The sequence below is a fragment of the Dermacentor andersoni genome, chromosome 6 (assembly GCF_023375885.2).
Source record: "Dermacentor andersoni chromosome 6, qqDerAnde1_hic_scaffold, whole genome shotgun sequence".
Lineage (NCBI taxonomy): Eukaryota > Metazoa > Arthropoda > Arachnida > Ixodida > Ixodidae > Dermacentor > Dermacentor andersoni.
In genome coordinates this window covers 168854684-168879533 of record NC_092819.1, presented here as the reverse complement: position 1 = coordinate 168879533, position 24850 = coordinate 168854684, and positions in this window count along the sequence as shown.

Here is a 24850-nt window from a genome sequence, read left to right as displayed (position 1 = left end):
CGCGGCGGAGTCGAGACGCCGGTTGCCCCTAGGCAAGCGCGGCGCCCCGGCTTGGTCAGGATACAAGGGCTAACTGACAAACAACTGTTACTTGCAGGGGTCTTCCGCTGGTAAAATCGGGTGCCGGATGAGTTAGGGAAGATCCATAGCAACTATCGTGGTCATAGGTAGCCGGGTTGCGGTGAAATTGTCGAAAATATGCGGACGGGCGAGATGTGTTCCGCAAGAGAAGCACTTCGTCTTCGTCTTCCACCAGATACCCAGAAAGTGGTTACAAGATGCAAGATACGCCCAATCCGCGCGAATTGAGCTTAGAACAACTTGTTTTCAAAAGCTCTGCGTGGCCACTATTGCGCGTTTCGCATCGTAAAATCATCTCTCTGTATGCAAAATCTTCCCTCGAAAGGGGCGAGAGCCCAGTCTACTGTAAACTCGAATATTCTGCTTTCAGCCGTATACTGATAGAACGCGTATCAACAGCCGACAAGCAATCGTATCAGATCAGACGGCATCTACTGCTTCTATTTGCCGTGAGGTCGAGCCAAATAGCCGCCTGGCAGACACTTGCTGGGCCCCGAAAATGTGCTATAGTGTGGATGCCACGTCGCGTCGGCTTCTACTCGGTGCTTGTTTCTATGTGGGCTTTCGGCGCACATAGCCTTTAAAGTCTGTAACTTCTCTGGATGTATCGCAGTCGTAAATGGTGGCATGCATTTTTCTACGAAGTCGAGACTTATTTTTCTTTGCGCCGTAGCCTTTGCGCTGCAATAGAATTAGTCACTGCCCATTTCGAGTGCGCTATGCGTATCGCCGCACTCTCCGTTGATCACAATCAAGTACATTTTTTTGCCGCATGGCGGTTTTTACAGTTCAGAAAAAATACTTAGCTTCGTTGTAAAGAAATGAAATGGTGCTAGAATACTTGAACGCTATGCTTTAGAAATTCCTCGCAGCAATGTGTTTATTCCAATTTCTTTCTTAAGTTATTGAGAATTGTTCGCATCATTCCGATGAAATTATTCTTGTAATTGCTAAAATGCAGTTCTTATAATGTTACCGCGTAAAAAAACTTTGTGAAGCCACGTGGCGAACATTCCAGAGCGCATTCTATCCCAAAATTGCGCGTCTGATAAATTATTATATTGCTGTACAAGGCAGTTATGCATGCGTACAAGTGGTGAGGTAGAGTCACAATAACTTGACTATTTAACACTATTGTACTGGAATGCAGACATTCCTATAACCAGTGCGAGACGAGCGGAAAACGTGCACGACTCGCCTAACGTGAGCGCAAACAGAATGGACAAAACGCAAGCCAAACACGAACAAAAAGTACCATGGATGTACCAGAACAAACTGCGCTTTGCCCTCCCTTCGCGTATAGTAGGTATTCTTCGTGTATTTCCTGCAAGAATGTGGCCTTGGAGTGCATTTTAGTATGCCTTAACTGAAGACAGACCGTTTCACAACTAATAAATTAGCTCAAATCACCCCCAGCGAAGAGCCGCCACGTACATTTCAATACGTGCAGCCCACCGTATATGCAGAATAAACCTGCGATAGTGCTGCCACCTATAGCCCAATACGACGGCCACTTAAGCGAGGATCGCGGCGTAATTGCCTCAAGAACGGTCACGTGGCTCACCCCAGTAAGCTCACTGGCTCAACTGTACGCATGGTTGGCTTACTTCTACTCTGCGCACATTGTCGACGTGCACTGATACAGACAGATCGTCGCCGATGGTGTGAAGTCGTCAAAGATAGTGCTTGTGCTCGGCAAAACGAGAACAGGGTAAAAACAGGAGCCAACGTTTCGGCATGTGGACTTGCCTTTTAAAAGGCGAGACATCGCAACCAATAGGTATAAATGTTTCAAAGGGAGCTTTAGAGTCTATAGGCAAATGCACTTGGTTATGTTTAATTGGGTTGCTTAGTGTCTTTTTCTCCCTGTGTTTTGTTCTTCTATTTATATATTTATTCCAGCTTTCTTTTGCATGAGCACCATTTCCTGCAGCTTCTTTTATTACCTCTTGCAGCGAGACGATTGTTTACCGACTTCCAGCGGAGCAGATATTCCTTCTCCCCCACTTCTACCGTCATCCTGCCCCCTTCTACGAAAACAAGGAACGTACAGGGGACACGTCAACCGGCTGACACATGGCGCTACTTCACATTCCCCCACCGACGTTGAATAGCATACACTCCTTTCAATTCAATACCCTCACCGCTAACACACCCTCGTTCTTCGCCTCGCCCACCAGCGTTTCCTCCTCTTCCCTTTAGGAGAGCCCTAGCTATACGTACTTTGCCGAGGAAAGCGTATGTAGCCGTCAAAGTCCCACGCGTCGAAACCTTCGCTCATACTATTACCTTGTTCTGGTTTGACTCGTCTTATTGGATTTCTACTCTCCCGCATTTCCCGTGTTTTCCGTGCGTCTGCTCAGGTGATTCATTGAGTTAAGTCACAGGGGGGCACTGCTTGCGTGTTGGAGCTAGTTTGTAGTGTATGTACACTAAGTGCAGTTGCTTCTGCGGCGCCTTTGGAGACTCGCGAAATTCCCTTCGTCAAAGCGCAGACGGCGAAAAATCAATATGGAAACAAGGCGGAATTTGTTCGGCGATGCTGGGGTATGATTAAGGGAATCGTAATCCCTTGTAGTTAATGTAATGTAATCGAATCTCTCTCTAAAGGTATTATCACTTGTATAGCATCACCACTTGCTTTGTTTTGCGACGTTGTTTCTCTGAGGTCACTTGTTAAACAGTTCAGCTGACTGAATGTGGGTCAAGTATTTCCGTTTCCTCTCATGACCACAAGACATTATAGGTTTCTCTGCCAAATTTTAAGATCATTTGACGTGACTCAATAAGCACTGCTTCCAAAAGAAAATCGTGTCTAAGCTATGCCAATAAAACCGACTGACGAAACAAAGCGAGTCGTCCCGCTTAGTACCGAGGCAAAGCCACATTTTGAGGCGTAAGAGGGGCAATAAACTCCTACATAAAGTCCCCACATTTATCTGTGGGAATTTTTTTTTTCGAAGGGGCCAACGCGAGGAAGAAGCTCTCGTAGCGAAAGCGGCAATCGGCCTCTGGGATTTTTAAACTTATTCGAGCCTTAGCACGGTATATCAATCGCAGTGCGTGGGAATTAGGTATGCCAAGATGGCACCCCGTCGAAAGATAGCTGTAGAAACTGGAGAGACAAAAACTCAAGCTCGCCGAGGCTGCGTGCTTTTTTCATTCAGATTAGAGTACCGCCACGCGTTAATACAACAATTAAGCTTGAGCCATGACAAGATGTCGGCCGGAGGTCGCGAGGTCAATCTCCCAAGGAGGCTTCGAACGAAATCCCTTGCCGTCTCGTCCCACCGCGCGATTCGCATCGTGTTAGCCAAAGGCTGAAGTACCTCGACAAACGTTCGTCGTGGTTGATGACGTACGAGGGTCTCCCAACGCGGATTCGTGGATGCCGAGTCTACTGAATACAACGAGCGTGCCCTACTTTCCAGGACCGCCGCGCGAACTAGAAAGGGCCCATCGGAATTGCGCGTGGAATACGATATGATTGAAATACGAATTAAGTGAAGAATGAGCATGAAGAAATTCCTTCTCCATTCCACCGTGTGAAAGTGGATGTACAGCGAAGCCATTGCCGACATTACACAAGCACCACTACCACAAAGCGTCGCTCCATCGAAATCAATGTAGCGTCAGCGAGCGCGTTCACACCCTTTAGGTCACTGTATACGTACAGGCTTTCCATGTTCATGGCATGCATACGCTGCCCCGTCACCTGCATTGACTAAGTGAAGGGTCACTAACTTTTTGAACAATGCATGCCCTAACGTCGATCATGGTCGCAACATACGCTGTGCGAAAGAACATACGCCGTAGGGACGCGTTGCCAGTGCTCGTGTGTCTTGAAAGCGATCTGCGACGAGGCCAAAGTGCGCGCCCACGCTGGTCTCATCTTCAAATCGATCTGCGATATTTGCAGAGTGCTGGTAACTTCATATGCACGGTACTTTCGACGTTTCGTACGCGCTGAAGCGACATGTGAGGTTAATCGGCCCTCGGCTGTTGCCGCAATTCATAACTCCAGCGTTTTCACAGAGTTCCCGCTGTCATCGAGCGAGATGTGTTCACGTTTACCTGTGCGTACGTTGCACCGTGATGGTTAATTTAGTAAAAGCACGTTGCCGGGCTAGTTGGTTTGAATCCATGATAGAATCGGTGACTGGGACTGAACGAGGACGTAGAAATAAACAGACATGGAAAGACCGCGCTGTCTCTGTGTGTCTGCTTCTTTCTAGGTCCTCGTTCAGTTACGCTTACACATTCTTTCATTGGTAATTTGGTTAGTAAGCGAATGTTTAAAAGTTTATAAGGCCAATAAATCTACTATGCTTACTTCGTACATCTATCTATTAATTTTTCTCGCAATCGGCGCTTCGCCTTTCGGGCGGAAATGCGATATTTTGTTTGAATGCCGACCAGATACGGCCCATCCAACCGTTGACCACCGTCTCTTATCTTCCTTTCCTACTTTTCTCTGTTGGCAAGCGTTCACACCTGCTTTACGGTCGTGGGGTAGAATACCATCTAGGTGGCTCCTCACAACGGAAGTCGCAGGAAGACTGACAGACGCGTAATAACCCGACACCTGACAGACGCGCAGACGTGATGTTTAGCACTTTTCATGGGGAAAGGCAGCGGTGCGTGCTTTGACGACCGCGTTACGCAAGCAGGCGTAACCAAATTAGTTGTGACGTCTGGGTAGCGTCGCATCGGGGCAACTCACTTAACTAAGGCGCACCAACGGCTCCCATTGGGGAGCGAGCGATTGCACTGGCATTAAATATTAGAGGACTCGTTGGTGCGGCCGAGGCAGCCGCCATGATTCGAGACGCTGTCAGAAGGTTTCGAGACATCGATGCCTTCATGCAAATGGCCGGCATAATCAAACGCCGCGTCGCCTGCCACTCTCGTGAGGATTCTCGGCTGCAAATGGACAGGCTGAATCAGTATTGCTGGTACTTCGCGAGGTGTTACCTGATGCTCGAATACATCAAGGAAACCCTTGTAGAAGGACGTGATGGGGGCCAATGATGCGTTCTGTAGCCCTCGCATTTATTTCATCAAAAGGCACACTGGGACGGTGGCTTGGGCGACCAACGTCACATGCTTCCAAAACGACACTGCGCACGTTGAGCTTCGGTTTGGGTATCTTGATTTTATCTTATTTCTGCGTCTCGCACATCTTTATTTTTCTGGTTTGTTGAAGCCGGCACCAAGGCGCCGGCTGAGAACGCCCACCATAGGGTGCCCACTTTGCAGCGTGGGTGGGTACTGCACCCTTACTGCGCCGTCCACTCAGTGAGACGCCAACAGCGTCTCACGAGGTGGACGCTGTTGGCGACTCTGCGATTCCACTCCGCCAATGAGCCCATGAGGCCTGAGATTTTTGTTTCATCCTTTGTGTACAAATAACTCCTACTACGGAAAGGTTTTAGTAATATTCACTGAAACACACCTGATCCATAGTGGTATTAGAACAATATTTGCGCTTACGATGATGTTTATTCTCATGTATGCACGAAATTTGTCGAAAACTATCTCTAACAAGGTTTCTTCGGTAGTTTTTTAGACACTTCAATCTTAATAATATTTGTACTGGTGCTTTGTGACGCGGTTAGTTTCGAGTGGTAGATATCCATACTTTTCCCATTGCCACCCATCTTACGGACCTTCAACGAGTGCTGCAATATTTGGAGAAAGATAAAATTTGACATCCGCTTTTTCTGTAACACGAAAATGATTTCTTTGCAGTTCCGTCCTCTTTTATGATAATTACTTCTTGCACGTTTGTACGTTTTCCCCGAATTAAGTTGTATTTGCTGTCTGGAAGCTACATTTCGCCCATCAATTCGACCTCCCTTTCCAATCTGCTAGACTCCTGCTTTGCCTAGATGTTAGAGCAACCAATTCGGATAGGCGTTGGTCTCCCATTCTATCCTCTGACCAGGGCAAACTTCCCTTCAGCTTCGAAGGTTCTTTCCGAAATAGCTGCGGGTTGTTTCTATATCTTTTAGTAGTTTTGCGGTAAAATACAAGTAGCGCCAATTTTTTCACCTTAGATTAAACTTCCATATCCTTGCGGGTTTCCTGAGAACCGACTTCCCATCTGGCGGCATTTCACGTCAAAAGCTTTCCCCTTCTAAGCGTCTGTTGTGTTCGCTTCATTCAGACGCACTCGAACAGTAAAACTGGCGTTTGTAATCAGTTCTGAGTATCGTCATAAGCTGATGCGTCACCATGTTACAACGAAAACCACATAATTGTCGAAGGACGATTTACGAAAAATATTGTCTATACATTCCTTGCCCTAGCGTTGTAATTTTTGAGAAGGATTTCACGCTGATAGTGGCCACTGGAGCAACGTGAAAACGGCACACTGTGAGGCATCGTGGTTGCTCAAGGGAACTATTACAATGTCCAGGTTCGAGCCAACGTGGGGATGATATATGAACTGCGTATTGCTAGTCGATGAAGCATGGACGCCTTCACGCAAATCGCAGGCGTCGTCACGCTCCGCGTCATCTGCTATACTCGCGAGGATTCCCGTCTGCAACTGGACAGCCTGAACCAGGATTGCTGGTACTTGGTGAAGCGATACCTGATGCTCGAATACATCAAGGATACCGTTACTGAGCTGTGTACATCATATTACCCTTACCTTTACACCTTACCTTACCTTACCTTTACCTTTACACTTAGAATTAAGACACTGAACCGACTACGCCTGTGCTTTCGTTTCTTCCCATGTGTGCACGCAACTTGGGGTGTCGTTTTTTTTTTCTTTTTCTAAAACTACGGTTGGTCCCCCATAACCACAACTACGCAAATGTTCCAGGAATATGGACTGAAACACTCCTGATCCACGCTGCTACTGCACGAATATTTGCATTTACGATTAGGTTCCTTCGGAGGTATGCATGAAAGTTTGCAAAAGGAGTTTCGAAAAAGTTTTCTGTGCTAGTTTTTCTGGAAACCTTTATTTGCTAATTATTCCTGCTGGAAACTCGCGACGTGGTTAGACTCAAGTGGCAGGCAGCTGTACTCATCCGCAAGCCACGGATATTACGAACCTTAAGCGGGTGCTTCAATATACGCAAAATGAGAAAAATTGACATCCGATTTTACTGCAATACCAAACTGAAAAGGAAACCAGAATATTTGACCTTCAGTTTCGTTTTCTTTTCACAACTTCCTTTCCCTTGCGTGCTTTCGCAGAAGTGATTTGCCGTATTCAGTGTCTTGATGCTTCGGGTTGCCCATCAACTCCACCTCCAGCCTTGCAATCTGCTAGGCTCTTGGTTTTCTGATATGCTGGTTTCTTGGTTGCTGAGTGACCGAGTTAAAGGCGTGGATCCTGGGTTGGATCCTCGCACGAGGGCAAGCTACGGAAGCGCTTACAGGAGGGAGCGCTTGTGAGAAAAATCACGTGTTTTCATCCACGTTACTTTAAGCACGGGAAGAGAAAACATTAGCAGCAGGTATATAGTACAAAACGCCACTTAATGTAAAAGTTCACTTATTTTGCGGCTTTTCTCTTCCCTGTCTGGGTAAACGCGAAACCGCCGGGCGTGGAAGGTGCGCCGATTCAGCGTCTGTCGCGAGCAACCAAAAACACTGTCATGCGCTGGCAGACTACTTGACGCGGTAACACGTGTCCAGAAGCTCCGCACCCATAGCTTTCCCTTCACTTCCACGGAGAGTTGTCCACAGGTGTAGGCACGGCAGGCAAACACCGAAAGGGTGCCAAGCCGGAACAGCGGCATTAGCGAGCGGTACATTTACTAGACAAATGTGGCCAAAACTATAGGCGCGCTTAAATTCTTCGTTTTTACCGATGGTAAATTAAAAGGCATGTGCTCATAAGGAAGCCTATAACAATGTTTTCAGTAATTTTTAAATGTTCTATGTTCGTAAAATTATGTTTTGAAAGAAAAACGGACGTAGCCATAGAGAGTTTGACGGTCATGTATAGGGACATGTGCGATCCGATCTATGCGAACGTGGCTCCATCGACAGTCGAAGTCTGGTCTCCAGGGAATTAGAACATGGAGGAGTTGAAAAAATCAGGTATGCCTATACGCATAAAAGAACCCTTATATAAGCTTACTTGATCAGGCGTATAAGGTATAATGCACATAAGCTTTACCCTACTGCACATTTCATTGTAAAGCATAATACATATAAGTTTTACCCTACTGCACATTTCATTGTTGTTGATTGTTCGCAGCTATTCCCCAATAAATTTCATTGTCCATTATGCAACACTAAGCACAGAAATAAAACAACCTGGAATAAGAAAGCGATGTGGCAGGAATTCCTTGTGCGTACAGGCAAGTGTGCAAACAGGAAAGTAAATAGAGCGAGGACAACGGCGTTTGTGTTGTACAGCTCATTTTTCTTCCTAGCATGACATTACGCGCAATGAATACATGCATGTTACATTTCCTCACTACACGGCATTTCAGCAAAACTGCATGTGATCAGCGTGCCCTAATAACCGAGTTTCAGGGGTCGAAGATCCTCAACGCGAAAAAGAAATTTGCCCTACGGAAGCAGCATGGCTGGATATTGGAACTTGATGCCACAAACCAATGGACCAACGCTATAAAAGTGAACGGATGGACAGATGCTAATAATATCCATAAAGGGAAGCTGAAAGCTTTTCCAGAAAAAATGAGTGAAGAGCAGTACGTCGTAGTTTTTAACCCTCTGAATTCAAATATCACATTGAAATTGAGCGAAAGAAAGCGAAAACATATTTTATTTTGACGAAAAGTGCAGCAGCCGACACGCCCATCTCGCGCGCTTCGTTTCCGCCTGTGATTGGTCGGGTGCCTCGTGACGTCAACAATGGTGTTCGTCCGGACCGACTGCTGTCGCTACACACTAAGCATGCTGCAAGGTAGTTTGGTGCTGTTTTGCTGAGACGGTCATGGAAACTTTCGAGAGCTTGCGTTGCTCTGAGGAGTTCGGCGTTAAGTGCAAACTCCACGCGAGCAATTTTGCGCGCGACGGTGACGGGCGACGGCTTCGAACGATAAACGGGCCTTCGCTTGAACAGACCGCTCGGTGTTGTCGCTCGATTGCTCGTTTCTAGAAATCTAGAACTCGTCGCTCGTCGCCCGGAAGTGCTATGAGCGACTAGCCAATAGTGCGAAGCCGGAACTAACTCAAATACTAGTGTTTGTCGCACGGAACGAGCAAACTATTGAATTTTACACGTTAGAAAATAAGAACCTAGTGCAAGACCTTCAGAAATATTTCATGCTCCTTTTTCAGTAAAATACATCAACTTAAATTGATAAAGCATGCGTCACACTAGTTTCGGCGCGTATATTGCTGCCATCATACCGGGAAGTCGTCGCTCAAAGCCGTCGCTCGCGTGGAGTTCGGCTTGCAGGCGACGAGTGAACGCGACAGCCATCGCCTCGCGTGTCGCGCTGTCGCTGTCGCGTGCAAGATCACTTGTAAGGGGTTTATACTTTATTCTCAACATGTACGAGCCGATTGCGAATAGCCGGCCTCTCCAAGAAGCAAAAGATGCTGGTGCAAGCACTGCTTTTCACGCGAACGAAGGCGAAGTGTTAGCATCTCCTTGTGTAGAAATGTTCTTTGGCGAGTATGTTTTTTGCTATGGTGCATTCAGCATTCCAGTGAGTACGTTTCCGGGCAAACAACTGTAGTGTTATTTTCCTGCTTTGCTCCTCATAGAACGTAAGCGGTGATGCGATCTTCGGCATTTGTGCGCTGCCCCAAAGCTGTCGGCAATCTACACAGACGGTTTAAACGCGGGAAAAGTTTACCGGCTGTTGTAGCACGTGCAGTACAGAACCTTCTCAGCGCGCCATCCGCACGCTACTCGTAACCGGCGAATTCCGTCGGCTACGTAAGATGGTCGGTTTCTCTATGTGTGCGAGAAAAGGGGGAGCGCAGCCTCCTGGCTTGAGCAGGCTTTCCAACACATGCAAACTTTACGCTTGCACAGCGGTATGGTAGCTGCATGCAGGCTGTTTCACAACAGACGTGTGAATAGAAAATTCGCGGCGCTTAGCGATGAAACCTGCGTCAAGGGTGGGAGATAAACATGCTCCTTCCGTTCAGCGTGCTAACACGAATGAGAACCCAAAGCACGCATTATTGATAAACTCCGGTAGTAATCGGCACGGAAGTGGTTAAAGCACAACACTTGTTCTTGAGCACTTGAAGTTGTTTCGCTTCACAGCAGCCTCCCAGTTAGATGAAAGCTTCTTGTCTTGTAGGAGCTACAGCGCAATTTTAACCGACGATTGCGTCGCTCCTAAGTGAAAGATCCCCCCCAAAATTTTACTTGCATGGTTTATAAGATTCCCGCATCCGTATATGAGCGTCCTATTGAATTCGACAGACTCTTCAGCTTCCCTTTAATGTTCTTAGCTGTACCTCATTCCATGAAAACACGAGATGAACTTACTTTAAACTAAAATATTGATTACCACCGAAGAAATCAACTCTCAGTCAAAAAGAAAAAGAGAATTTTTGCCGCGTTTTAGCTCTGGTAACTCGAAGTGAAAGCGAGGAATTCAAAGTCTCGTCATGAGACAACCAAAGCTGCTGGTGCGCTAGAGAAAAATGCATCCGCGCGCCAGTCTAAGCTTTGCAAAAAATTTAAATTGCCGCGGTTGCTCGTTGAAATTTCAAATTTTTTAAATCAGATGCAGACTAAATCAGACTAAAGTAATGAAAGTAAACAAAACTGCCCCTTGCAAGGAGAGGAACGGAATTTTGCAACCATCAAGGTTTCATCTGCCTCCCGCCCTTTTCTTTCGAGAGGGGCGAGGGAGGTGACACAAAGCGCCCCGGCGATAGCTTGCACTTTTATATAATGTACCGCTCGTAAGTTGTAGGGCGCGGCCGACCGCGCATCGCTCGAAGATAAATGTTGCCGTTGCAGCAGCGTCAATGCCTCCAGGTACAAATGCGGAGAGCTGAAGGTCTCAAATGTGGCGAGCAGGAAGCGAGCGCCATGAGCCGGACAATGCGGCGTCAATTACAGCGGTGGGCGCCATTGAAAACGATGCTACAAACCAAGCAACACGGGGAATCACCTACGGCGTGCTGTCCCCAAGATTCAAAGTCTGGTGCGTGCATTTGGCTACATAATGGATGCTGCCAACAGCGTTAGGCGTGGCTGTTTTGCAAACGATGACTGCCTGACGTCCCTACTACGTTTCTTTTATTGCATTATATATTATATGGACCCTGCGGGTGCATTTCTGTCGTCGCCGACGCCGTGAGGTTCCGTATAAAATCCAAGGCCGATAAAATCGGCGGCGCGCCCAGTATGCTGTAGGTGAGGGTGAAAGCGTGCGAGAGTTAGCCGTCGAACGTGGCTCAATCTCGGCACGGACGGGACGGGAGGGGGGGGGGGGGCGGCTAGGCGTTCTCCGTCGGCGGCGGCCCACGGCGTGGCAGTGCAAGACCCGTAGCTTGCGAGCGTCTGCGACGTGGCCGAAGTGAACGCCCGCGCGGGCTTCATTTTGAAGGTGATCTGCGACGTTTGTAGTGCCGGTAGCTTCGTATACGCTGTGTTCTTGAGGTTTCGTTCGCGGTTGAAGCGCGAGATACACGAAGGTCAATTCAATCGCTGCTGACGGCTCCATTCCTCGCTCCGGCATTTTGACAGTGAGTTTCAGCGCTCATCGGGAGATGCGTGTTGATGTTTACCTGTGTTCGCGTGACATCGACGTTGGTAACGTAAAACATATAGGCGAGCTTGTTGGTTTCAATCCATGATAGTATGTGTGAGCTCGACTGAACGAGGAGGTAGAAAGGAACGTGAAGACAGAGACACCGCTGTCTCTGCATGTCTTTTTATTTCTAAGCCCTAGTTCAGACCCGCTTACACATTGTATCGTTTTTAATTTAGTTAGTAAGCGAATGCTTGCAAGAAAACCATAATCCTTGATTCGTAAAGCAATTGTAGACAAGGATGGGAACGATATAGTGGGTTGGCCTCTGCAGCGTTTTGCTCGTGAATTCCGCTTGTGCTGAGAGTGCGTGCCCCGAGCTGACGGTCGGTCCCAAACGCCGGTGACTAATAAACGCCTTTGGAAGTGCTGAAGGTTGCTTCTACCTGCAACGTCAACCATGGAATTTCGATCCCGTACCAGCAAGCGCCTCCTTCTCCATCCCTGGAAGCGCCACCTCAGTGGATGCTGTGGTCCGATGTGCCTCAATCCAGGGACCCTGGTATTTTCCGCGGCGCGGTCGACACCGACGTCGAGGACTGGCTCACGACATATGAAGGGTTAAGCGCCCACAATAAATGGGAAGTTCCCACCAAACTGAGCAGCGTGCTCTTCAATCCCACATGGTCCTCGTTCAAGACCTCTTGAATGGCTGTGTTTGGTCGCCCTGCTGTGCGCAATCTGCGAGCGGAATGGCGTTCTCGAGCAGATGCACAGCAGCCGGATGAATTATTTACCACCTACTTAGAAGATGTACTGGACGTGCATAAGAAAGTCAATACGACAATGTCTGAGTCCGACAAAATCATCAATATCTTAAAAGGATAGAGGACGACGCTTTCAACATGCTACTGGCTGAGAAAACTCATTGCGTGACAAACCTCATCACTCTGTGCCAAGGCTGCGAGGAGCTACGGAGGCAGCGCTAGTTGCTGACTCGGCCACCATCTCCGGCCAGTCCGCGTTGCTTGCGGAAATTGAAGCGTTCTTTCTGGAGGAAGTTGCACGCCAGCTCTCCTTGATATCCTTCGCTCAGCGGCCGCATCTCCAACAGCCTGCACCAAACTTATGCCTCCGCTCCGTGGCGCGATTGGGCAGGAAATCGCCAAGGTCTTGCCGGACCAGAGCCAGCACATTCTTGTGGCTGCACCGATAAGCTACGCTGACGTCGTTGTGCCACCCTAACAGGTCCCGGTGGCTGCACCGCCCAGTTACGCTGAAGACATCGCGAGGACCCAGCCACTCTTCTGAGGTATACCTCTCCGTTCTGCCGAGTCAGCTCCTAGACCCCGACCGCCGCTCGCCGTGGAGTCATGTCAGCAGTCGCCCCGCACTGTGCGTCCTGTGACATGGATGAGAGCTGCCCCGGCAAGCCGGTGGCGTACTCCCGACAACCGGCCAATAAGCCTTGTGTGCTGCTACGCCCATCATGTCGCACGTTTGTTTTTTCTATTTGTGTGCAGCCGCCTAGCACCGTACAAGCCGTGACAAGCTAGTCCAACCGTCCCTATATCCCCCCCCCCCCCCCCGTTGACTAACCGACATTGCGCGGGACCGCAAATAGCCGGCGTGCATCTTCACGCCGTGACTCACTGTCGCCGACGCGACCTCGCCCCCTAACTCGGGAGGAGGAAAACTAATCGTCGCAGTCCAAGAGGCAAAGGCTGCAACAACGTCGGAATGTAGAAGTCTTCGACGCAGTCAATCGACCGTAATCAATGTGTTTGTTTACGGTGTTTGCGCATCTGCACTCGTGGACACTGGAGCCGCCGTAGGTGTTATGGACGTTAACTTTTGCCGCTTACTTCGGAAAGTTACGACACTCCTTTCTGGACTGTCCCTCCACACAGCTAGTTCTGAGCATGCTTCGCCTATGGAGGCTTGCACTGCTCGTGTTGTCATTCCACAGGTTCTATACGCCTTAGAATTCATCATCATGGCAGAATAGCTGTTTCCGTGGTGCAGGCAATCGTGCAGTATATCGCTGCCGATTCATCAACAGCGCGTGCTACAAGTGCCGAAAGAAAGGTCATGTAGCCAGAAACTGCGAAGCAGGACACGCACAGCCAGAAAGAACCCGTTCGCAAGGTATGCGGCAGGTGCACAACGTTAACGAGCTTCAAGGACGTGAGCAGCGGCCGGACAAGCCGGGAAAAACGTTCGATATGTGGCCACTGCATGAGGCAGTGACGGAGCCCATGCATATCGAGGTCGGTGTATATGGCGACCTGTTAGAAAGGCAGATCGATTCAGCAACCAGTGTGTCGATGATAAGCGAAGAGAAGTTTAGTGAAATATTTCCTACCGCAAAACTGCAATCGTCCCGAATGCAGCTAGGAAGCTTCTTTGATGACAAGAAACCCGGCAAGGGGGACTGTGCGGCTATAGAGAGGCTCGGCAAACAAGAGTGTACATTACTATTGTTTGTTGTCAAAAAGCGTGCCCAACATTGGTTAGCACAAGTTCGATGCTGGAGTTCCAGCTGGGCATCGCCAAACTAGAAGATGTCAGCGCAGTAGCGTCAGTGGAGGAAGTGGTAAGCCAGTTTCATAAAGTTTTCGCCAAAGTTTGGGGACATTCCATGGTGTTGCGACCCACATTACTGTAAAAGCGAATGCTAAGCCTGTTTCTCAAGCTGTGGTGGTGTCGGTCGCATTGCAACATAAATTTATTGAAAAATTACAAGGAATGGAGCTCCAGAGGAGCATCAGACCACTCAGGACGTTGCAGTGTGCAACTCTGATAGTTCCCGTTTTGAAGTGGGATGGGTGTGTGGGACTGTATGGCGACATTAAAGCAATGATAAATCGAGTTAGGGTATTGGAAACATACCGAATTCCTCGCACACAAGAACTGTTCACCAAACTAACGGGAGGTATAAAGTTCATGAAGTATGACTTCTGGGACGCGTAATAATAGGTTGAGCTGCACCCAGATGCTCTCAATTATGTCATAATTAACATCCCGAAGGCTTTATGCCAATTGACGCGGCTGCCTTTTGGAGTCTCATCAGCACCAGCCACATTTCAGAGAGAAATGGAGAACCTTCTGCATGAACCAAATCGTGTGACTATACTTAGATGATATTGTTGTAACTGATACCGAAGACACTGACCACTGGGCGAACGTGTGCTTGGTTCTGGAGCGGCTCAAAGCAGAAGAACTGCCCCTGAAACTATGCAAATGCAACTTCTTTTCTTCTGATATGGACTGCGTGGGACACATCATCAGCGCAGCAGGCCTTCGCCCGAACCCTTCTCAGCTGTACTAGCAGCTCCCGCGCCCCAGCACGTAAAGGAGCTACAGTTATCTTGACTTACTTAACCACTACAGAAGGTTTATATCTAACCTATCCTCAGGTCTGCATTCCTTAAAGCACTTGCTGGTAGCGGGTTCTCCCAGGTTCTCGACGAGTAAAATGAATTGGGATTCTGAAGAAACAAGGAACTGTTAGCCTCCAACACTGTTGGCTCATTTTGATCCAGCGAAGCCGTCAGACCTCATTTTGCGACGCATCAGCTTATGGTCTCGGCATGTTCCTGGCACAACGAAAAACTTCTGGGAAATAACGACCAGTCGCTCTCGCTTTGCGAAGTCCTGTCGCAGCTGAAAGCAACTGCAGTCAACTGAACAAGGAGGCTCTAAGCCTAGTATTTGGCTTGACGAAATTCAGACACTATATGAGGGGTCGGCACCTTCAAGTCGTCACTGATCACGAGCCATTAAACGACCTACTGGGAGCAAGCTCACTAGTTCCCGAATGTTGCTCTCCGAGGGTACTTCGGTGGGCTCTGCTTTTGGCTGCGTACCACTACACAATCTCCTACATGCCGGGCCCCAGCATTGCACATGTGGATGTATTGCGCCGTCTCCCGCTACAAACTGAAAAATTCGCCGCAGGTGGTCGTGCTGAAGCATTTGTGCTCCTTGAGACTTACCCCCATGTAAGTCTTGCCCAGATGTCACCGGTCAGTGTGGCAGAAGCAGAAGGCATGATCCTAGAAGCTGTCAGGCACGTTCGAGACATGGATAACTTCATACAAATAGCCGGCGTCGTCAAGCGTCACGTCGTCTGCCATTCTCGCGAAGATTTCAGTCTTCAACTGCACAGCCTGAACGACAATTTGAGGCGCTGCTGGCTTTACTATATACCACTGTACATTGAAGCCAATCAGCCGATTTCCTCTATGGTTCCGTGTCTTCTCAAGTGCGCAAGCAACCTAGCATGTTGTACTTTTTCCTTTTCTACTGAAACCGGTGTCGGTCAACGATAACTTGCACTACGAAAGGTTCTAGTAATATGGACTGAAACAGTCCTGATGCTGCACTGCACGAATATTTGCCCTTACGGTTATGATTCTTCGCGAAAATGCATCGAACTTATCGAAAACTTTCTGTAAAATGCTTGATTGTTTTCTAGAAAGGTTTACTTGGTTAGAAGTTGTGCTGGAAACTCTCGAAGCGTTAGACTAAAGTCGTAGATACGCATACTTTTCCGCAAGCCACATGTCTTACGGACGTTCAGTGGGTTCTGCAATATTTCGAAGAATGAAAATTAACATACTCCTTTACTTTAACACGAAGCTAAAGAGGAAACGAAATAGTTTTCTTTGCCGTTTTGTTAGGCTTTTAAGAAATTTCCTTCACTTTGCGCGTTTGCACAGAAATGAGTTGTCATATTGATGTCTCGAAGCTTCGGGCTGCCCTTCACTTCAGCCTCCCCTTTCAAATTTCTGGACTCCTGCTTCGCTGAGATGGTAGACTGACCGACACGCAAAGGCGTTGGTCCCGGCTTTGATCTTCAGACCAGGGCAAATTTACCTTCAACTTTGAATGTTTCTTTGCGAGACAGCTACGTCTGGTTTATTTATATATTTAGTAGTTTTGCGCTACAGACAATGCAGTGCCGATTTTTTTTCCTTCAATGAAACTTCCAGGTCTTGCCGGGTTTCGGCAGGACTGATTTGCCATTTGACGGCATTCGATATCAAAAACTTTCTCAGTCTAAGTGCCTCTTGAGTTCACTTCACTCAAGCGCACTTGACCGGTGAAAATTGTCGTTTACAATCTGTTCTTAGTTTCTATATTAGCTGATGCATTCCCTTGTTACAATGAAAACCACATAATTGGTGAGGTCGACTTACGAAAAAAAATATTCTATGTTGTATTATATAGTCTGTTCTATTATTCGAGAAGAATTTGATAGTGGCCGCTGGAGCAAGTTGGAAACTGCAAACTGTGGAGAATCACGGCTGCCTTGTGAAACAATACGATGAGTCTACCTTCGCCTGATTTGTGAACAACGTATTCCTCCTCGGCCGAAAGCCTGTCACGTGCTCTACCGGTTTCCATGCCATCGTTGAGAGCCCCCTGAATTACTGTTTCTATAGCGTAATCTCTCATATCCCGCAGCAGAACTGCTTGTTGACCTAGTTGGTGCTCGTGTTGTCTTTATGTGTCTTCCTTTCGTGTGTGTTTTAACTTGCGGCAAAATCATGTCTCATATCCCGGCCGTTAAATTTCTTGGATGGGAACTTTTTCTACAGTGTTGTTCGTGATGACCCTCCAGATTTTCGAGTAACTTTAGACGATTCCATAAATGTCGTGTGCACGGAGGCATTTCTTCATCGGGCAGCCAACATCACCGCAACTTCCCGCCATATCAGTGCCCCGACAGCCCCTCGGGCTCATTCAAGTGGCTTGTGTGTGGGGAACGTCGCCTGGGGGTCCAACCCTCTAGTACCTACTGACTCAAACCGGGCTGTCTCAGAATTACTAGCTCCGGCTGGCAAGCACCGAAAGGGTGCTAAGCCGGAACAGCCGAATTAGCGAGCGCTACGTTTGCTAGATAAACGTTTCCAATGCTAATGGTGAGCCTAAGTTCCTTCACTGTTGCAGACACTAAATTAAAACGCATGTTTTAAAAAAGAAGCTTATCATTACTGTAGCAGTTAAATCTTTAAAGTTCGTTACGCTCACAAAAAATTTATTCCAAAAGAGCGGATGTACCCATATTCACTTTGAAGGCTTTGTAATGTGGCTAATGCGGGCAGACGTACGGCGGGTGCCTCCATTGACATTGACAGTATGCATTAGGTGATTAACATATGCTTTAACCTACTGGACATTTTATTGTGTATTATTCACAGCCAATCCTCCCTACAAATAATGTATTGGCCTTAATCTAAATATAAATATGCCTAGAATGGCTGAGCGATGTGGTAGGGATTCATCGTATGCAAGGACACATGTGCAAACAACGACGTATGTCGAAGGTGGACAAGAACAACGGCGTTTGTGAGTGTCCATCTCGTTAACCTTGCAAGCCTGCCTTTGCGCTCCATGAATACACGCATGTCGCATATCCTCATTGGCCATTTCAGCATAAATGCGTGCCATCAGATCGCTCCATAATACACCAGCTGCTTCTTTCAAGGCTCCAGGTACCTTTTCTAGAAAGAAATTCGGCCAAGGGAAGCAGCATCGCTGGATGTTTATTCTCGATGACCAGAACCAATAGCCTTACACTGTAAAAAATTTCCGTCATTATACGGAGGATTTCCGTCATTATACGGAGAACTGCAGGGTAAAAATACGGAAACTATGTCATATTTCAAAAATACGGCAAAATCTGCCGTTAATATACGGAAAGTGCTCTCCGTTTTCAGCTTTACGGACATTTTCGCTGTAATCATATGTACGGCTATACACTGTTTTGGACGAAACAGACAGAATTCCGTATTTTTGTTATGCGAACATCCGTATTATTGTGAGAAAACTTAAGCTGTCTGAATGAGCGCTCGTACTCGTAAAGTTTCAGCCAACAATATTTTATTGAACACGCAAACTGTACGCATTATGAAGATGCGTACAAAATGTGAGAGCTAGGCTTCTAGCAAAAGCTGCAATAACAGATCGTATAAATATATATACGCATCTTCTATTGCGGTCGCAGTTTGCCGCGCATATGGGCCTCGCTGATCATATGCGCAAATATATGCGTGTTCTCGCAATGTTCTCAAATTAAGCGCTTTGTAGTTAATAGTTGTAGTTTAAGTGAACGAAGAGCCGTGGACATACGTGCATACGTAAACAAGCTTGCAGCATTCAGGTGCTGGTGCACTGGGAATGACATTGGTGCTCTGTATACGCCAAAAATTGTGTGCACTCTAAATCAGTACCGAAACGCAGGGAGTGGTATAATGACCGTAACGGCATTTACATTTTGCAACAAATGGTCTGGAAGGGGGCTGGCGGCCTATAGATACAAGTACAACGGTCGGATGAAATTTTCGAATGCGGCAAGCAATTAACCCAAGTGTCAAAGGGCATTGCTGAACTGCAATGTAGTTGCTTTAACTCATTCCCATAATATTTACAAAATATCTCGTCTCTGACAATAACTGCCCATTCATTGAGACAAATCGATTACGCATAATCTTCACTGTTCATGTGTTAATTCTTGAGATAAGATGTAATCGCAAACATTTGGCGCTTCATCTTGAACCAAGACCGGTAAGCGCGCTCGTTCTTGTACGGTAGAATAAAGAACGCGAACATGCACCGACATGTGTGTAAACTACTGGAAGGTGACAGAAGATGAAGGACCTATTACCGTGCTAGTACTGTGTGTACTGTCAAAAAGAAGAAAAAAATAATACGGAAAGAAAGAATGCCCAGTGCCGAGATGTAACGATTCAAGCTTTATTTCTTTTTGACCTAGAATGCAACACCATTAGTTCCATGTGCTTTATATATGGGTAATGTTATGACACAACTCATTATTTACCGGTTCATTACATGCACCAACCAGCCCAAATTATCACTATACGAGAGATTATGGACGCATCGCAGTGCATTGCTTTGCACTTCATTGCAGCACAGGGGTTAGCTATCCCCAGTAGCGAACGCTTTGGTTGACCTCCCTGCCTTTCTGCTTCTTGCATTCTCTCTCGCTTTGTATAAAACGCACTACCTTGTGGGAGAGAAAGTGTTCTCTTTTAGAATTCAATTAATTGTCAAGGAATTATATTGCAGTTCCAGTAACTGTATCGACCGGGTCCCGGTCGAAGAAACCAACAGCAGGCGTTTCAAGACAACAGTGAACTGTTATGTTTATTGCGCTGGGCATTTTATACCAGAGCGAGGGAAAGGGGGTAGTGGAAAAGAGGGCAAGGAAAGGCATGTGTCGTTCCAGCGTGCCAAGATAGCTTGTGCTCGTTGAACTGATACGATACAGTAAGTAGAGCACAAATGCGAAAACGAAACCGAATCTGTTCTCCGCGCTCACAGAGTGCGGCACCAGGGGGCAGCGCGCGCTGCGCGTCCGTTAGGAGTGGCAGACGGAGCTGCGCATGTGTAGTCAGCCGGAATTTTTCGTGTCCTGTTGTAAAAGTTGTTAATTTGCCCTAAATATCTCTTGATTTGTACTCAAGAGTGAAGCAAGGTTCCAAGGAAGAGAGATTGACGCATCGGGAGCGAAGAACAGAAACGATGGATGGTTAGGCTGCTTGGGTCTCGGCATGTGCGAATTGGCAAAGTTCCGAATTTGTCGCTGTGTTTTGTACGCTTGTGCGCTCGTCATTTGCCGTCATCGCGCGGAGATATTTGCGCTGGATGTCTTTCACTTCGTGTACAAAACTCTGCACGCTGCGGCATCGAAGAAGTTGTCCTGTGTTTGGGTGCACGTATGCGCTTGGACACGGATATATCCTGCTTGCTCTCAACGGGTGTTCAACAGTCTACGCGCACTCGTAACTTGCTCACGAGGTAAGCCCATTTTAATCTTATTTGGTTTGCATAACGTAGCTGTTAAAGTGATGTGTAGTAAGCCGGTGTCGCGAACAGAAATATTGTTTCAAAAGACCACTATGCAACGTCTTAGGGCAAAACTGACGCATGAATGGGGAAAGGGATCACCCTATCTTTTCAGATCGATTCCAGTCGTAGCGCAATCGGCTCGATCGCAATTTCCGTGAGGTACTTCTAACCTTTTGCTCACTCGCGTTAAAAGCGTAGAATAAAACTGCGTTCAGTTGCGCACTTGTATTGACGCTTGTATTGGCTTGAGAGCATACTGTATCCGATACAAGAACTATTGTTAAAATACGGAAATAAACGTTCGAGGCAATAGCAGTCGCTCACTACCTGTTATCGTTATTTTCTTGCTTGGGTGCACGTTTTAACTGTGACCAGAAAAAAAAAAGTTCTTTGCTCTGGCTGCTCTGCTGTGTTTCCTCGGTGCAACTTTTTGCAGTGCAGCAAGACGTGTTGCTTCGAATGATGTCTGGGCAGTCAAGGCATTCGTGTCAGTAAGCAAGCAGTAAACGGGGTATCAGTGCGAAAAAAATTGGACATACAAGAGGAGCGAATGGTATCATCATTGACTCTTTTATTTTACGAATAATTCAGTTGTATTACTAAAGCGGAGAGTGGATATGCATGAAAGTCAGATTGTATTGATACTCAGCAAAAACAAGGTAACTTATCATTACTAATCAATCCTTTTCTTTTACTGAAAGGCAAGTTGCTGTTGTGCTGGAGCTGAAAAGAGGTCTGCTTCCTGCAATGGGTCCATCTCTCTCAAGTTATCGCAGTATTGTAGCTCTCAAAGTGAGTGGATTTTTTTTTTCTCTTAGCTATTTGCCACCTGAATCATGACTGCCACCTGCCACCTGAATCAAGCTGTGTAGGTGATCACTGTTAGTGACATTGGAGTGCTGGTGGACAAGCACTCCTTTATGATTGCAACGCATATGACAGAGTGTAGCTGTGGCAGTATGCGAAGGTGTTAATCTATAAGCCAAATTAGGTTCTTTGAGGTAATATGTTAATATATTGATGACATTGGATTGTGGTCTAGCAGGCAAAAATGCTAAACAAGGAGAAATAATTTTAATTTGCACTTGGTAAGATGTGCAAGCAATTCAGGCTGTTACACATGAAATGGGACATTTGTAGATGTCTTCTACAATGCTGCAGTCCTGAATAGCTTCAGAGTTTAGTGATACCACTCTAATTTCTCTGTAAAGCATGCAGCACAGTTTAGCATTGGGGGAGGCTGGCATCAACAGGCGTCTACTTACTTAGTTAAATGGGGTTTAATGGCGCAAAAGCGGCTAAGGCTATACTGCGCCAAACATGAGGTGTTTTAAAATCCAGTTAATGAAGGAAAAGGCTTTGTTAATAATCTATATTTTATGTAAAAATCCAGTGTCGTCTAGAAATTTACGAACGTCACATAATGGGACTAGCGGATCATCATCTAAAATTAGAGCAGGGTGTAAAGGTATGTGTAGTTGATGTAATTTGTGCAAAAGTGTTCATCTGTGTGTTTCAGTCTGCGTACATGTGAGTAATATGTGCATAACTGTTTGTGGCTGTTGACATTTCTCGCATGTTGGTGTGTCTTCTTTCGTGAGTAAGTAATTGTGTGTGAGGTGTGTGTGCCCAATGCGTAGTCGGCATAAAACTACATTGATGAACCGCTCCTGATGGTAGCATGACTTCCACTCGCCAACTATAGGTTTCGTGAGATGTAGTTTGTTTTCAGCACAATGGTCCCATTCGCGTTGCCATTTCGCCGTTAAGGCTTTTCTAATCGCACGGATGCTATCTTTGTATGGAAGTGTTGTGTTATCTCTTTGTTCGCTGCCATCGATGCATATCTATCGGCTGCTTCGTTACCCGGTATCCCAACATGACTTGGTACCCAGCAGAAGTGGATTGCTCTCCCATATTTGTTAAGTGCGACTATGTTTAGTATGTCCCCTAACAGGGGTTCACACTCAGATTTTAGGTTTAGAGCCTTCAGTGTACTTAAGGAATCAGTGTAAATGACTGTGTTTTTGTGCTTGCCAGTGATAATCTTTTTCACTACAACCCATAAAGCGTAAACTTCAGCAGTGAAAACAGAGGCATGTTTTGGTAGACAAATACTTTTTCCCAATTTTATGTTACGGCCTCTACACCCACGTGTTCTTTTGTTTTGGACCCATCAGTGTAGAATTGCATGTGATTTTGATATTGGTCCTGAAGAGCACGGAATTCTTGTATAATGTGGTCGTGAGGAGTGTCTCTTTTCCTTAACTGTGTTAATGTCCAGTCGCACAACTGCGTGAAATCGTAGCACGGGGCCAACCGTTCTGGTTTCTTGGCAACCTGGAGGACTTCGTGGGGAATTTCATAATCCCGACACTATTGCTCATACTGCAGTACAAGTGGCCTAAACATGTTTTGTTTATTTGTGTAGTGTAAGCGTGAGTTGCACTGTGTGACGATGTTGTAGCATATGTGTTGCGGTGATGACTGAATTCTGAGTACGTAAGGAAATGTGAGGATGATGATGATGATATGTGGTGTTTAATGGCGCAAGGGCCAGGTGTGGCCAAAGAGCGCCATGACAAGTGGTGATGTTGGCGATGTATTATGGAGATGTGACTTGGCTGTAAAGTGGCCTAAAAATAGTTGCTGTAAAGTGCATAAAATCTACGTGATATAAAATTATGGCGATGACTAATGACGAATACTATGAACATTAAAATCCATCGTAAAAGAATGACATAAAATTGAAAATATATGAGATGGTAAAAGTAGCTGGAGCACTGTTGCCTCGCCGGAGCCCTTGAAACACAAGGGCCTAGAGGCACGTGCTATACGAAAGAACTATCACAGCGCCATCCTCTGAAGAGAGGAGACGCTACGAACATGTGGGGCTAACAACATGCAATACAACATCTTTCAGATAACTTAGGACTGCATTGGTGTCAAATAGCGGTTCTGGGCCGAGTAACATTAATGGGTGAAGGGGAATGTGCTGCCGGTATGCTAAGGGAAAATGTTTCTTTCTTTCAGATTCGGCTTTCCGACACTCCAGGAGGACGTGGAGGACGGTAAGCCTCTCCTCGCATCTACCGCAGGTTGGAGGGTCATTTCCGGTGAGTAGAAAATTATGAGTGCCGAATGTGTGTCCTATTCTGAGACGACAGAATAGGACATCTGTTCGGCGGGAGTTTGTTACAGAGGGCCAGAATCCTAACTGTGGCTTTATCACGTGGAGCTTATTATTTGTTTCCGCGTCCCATAGGCGCTGCCAGTGGTTCCGTAGTTTCCGACGTAAGAAGGGCTTCAGGTCGGTGACAGGAACTGCAGCGGTGGTATTAGCAGAATGCGATGTAACTGACGTGGCCATCTGGTCCGCCAGATCATTACCTTCGATGCCCCTGTGACCTGGCACCCAGCATATGATGACATGCTGGTTACCTATATACGCTTTACACAGAACGGAATAGAGTTCATTAATTACCGGATTTTTGTGGTTAGAGAATGACATCAAGGCCTTCACAACACTAAGGGAGTCCGTATATATAACTGATTTCTGGAGTTTTGATTTATTTATATGCTTTGCGACCGTCAGCAGTGCGTAAGCCTCAGCCGTAAAGATACTAGTTTCCGGATGCAGTACGTCGGATACCGAGAAGGATGGACCGACGGCTGCATAGGACACCCCGTCGTGTGACTTTGATGCGTCTGTGTAGAACTCCGTGCAGGAGTATTTGTGCTGGAGTTCCCGGAAATGCATTTGGATTTCAATCTCTGGAGCGTGTTTTGTAACTTGCATGAAGGATATATCACATTGTATCAGCTGCCACTCCCAAGGAGGTAGCAGCTTGGCTGGATGCATTAGGCGGAGCTCAAGTAGTGGGACATGCATTTCAGCACTAAGCTCCCTCACACGCATCGAGAGAGGCTGTCTTACGGAAGGACGATTACGAAACAGTGTAGTATATGTCATGTCATTAATGGTGTTAAAACAGGAATGTTCAGGATTAGAGTGGACTTTCAAAAAATATGTTTGGCTGATGTATGTTCTCTGGATATGAAGTGACCACTCATTCGATTCTGCATATAAACTTTGTACGGGACTCGTTCTGAAAGCTCCTGTGGCTAAACGGATACCCAGATGGTGGACTGGGTCTAGCATCTTTAGCGCGCTCGGGGCTGCAGAATGGTAGATCACGGCACCGTAGTCCAGCCGAGATCTA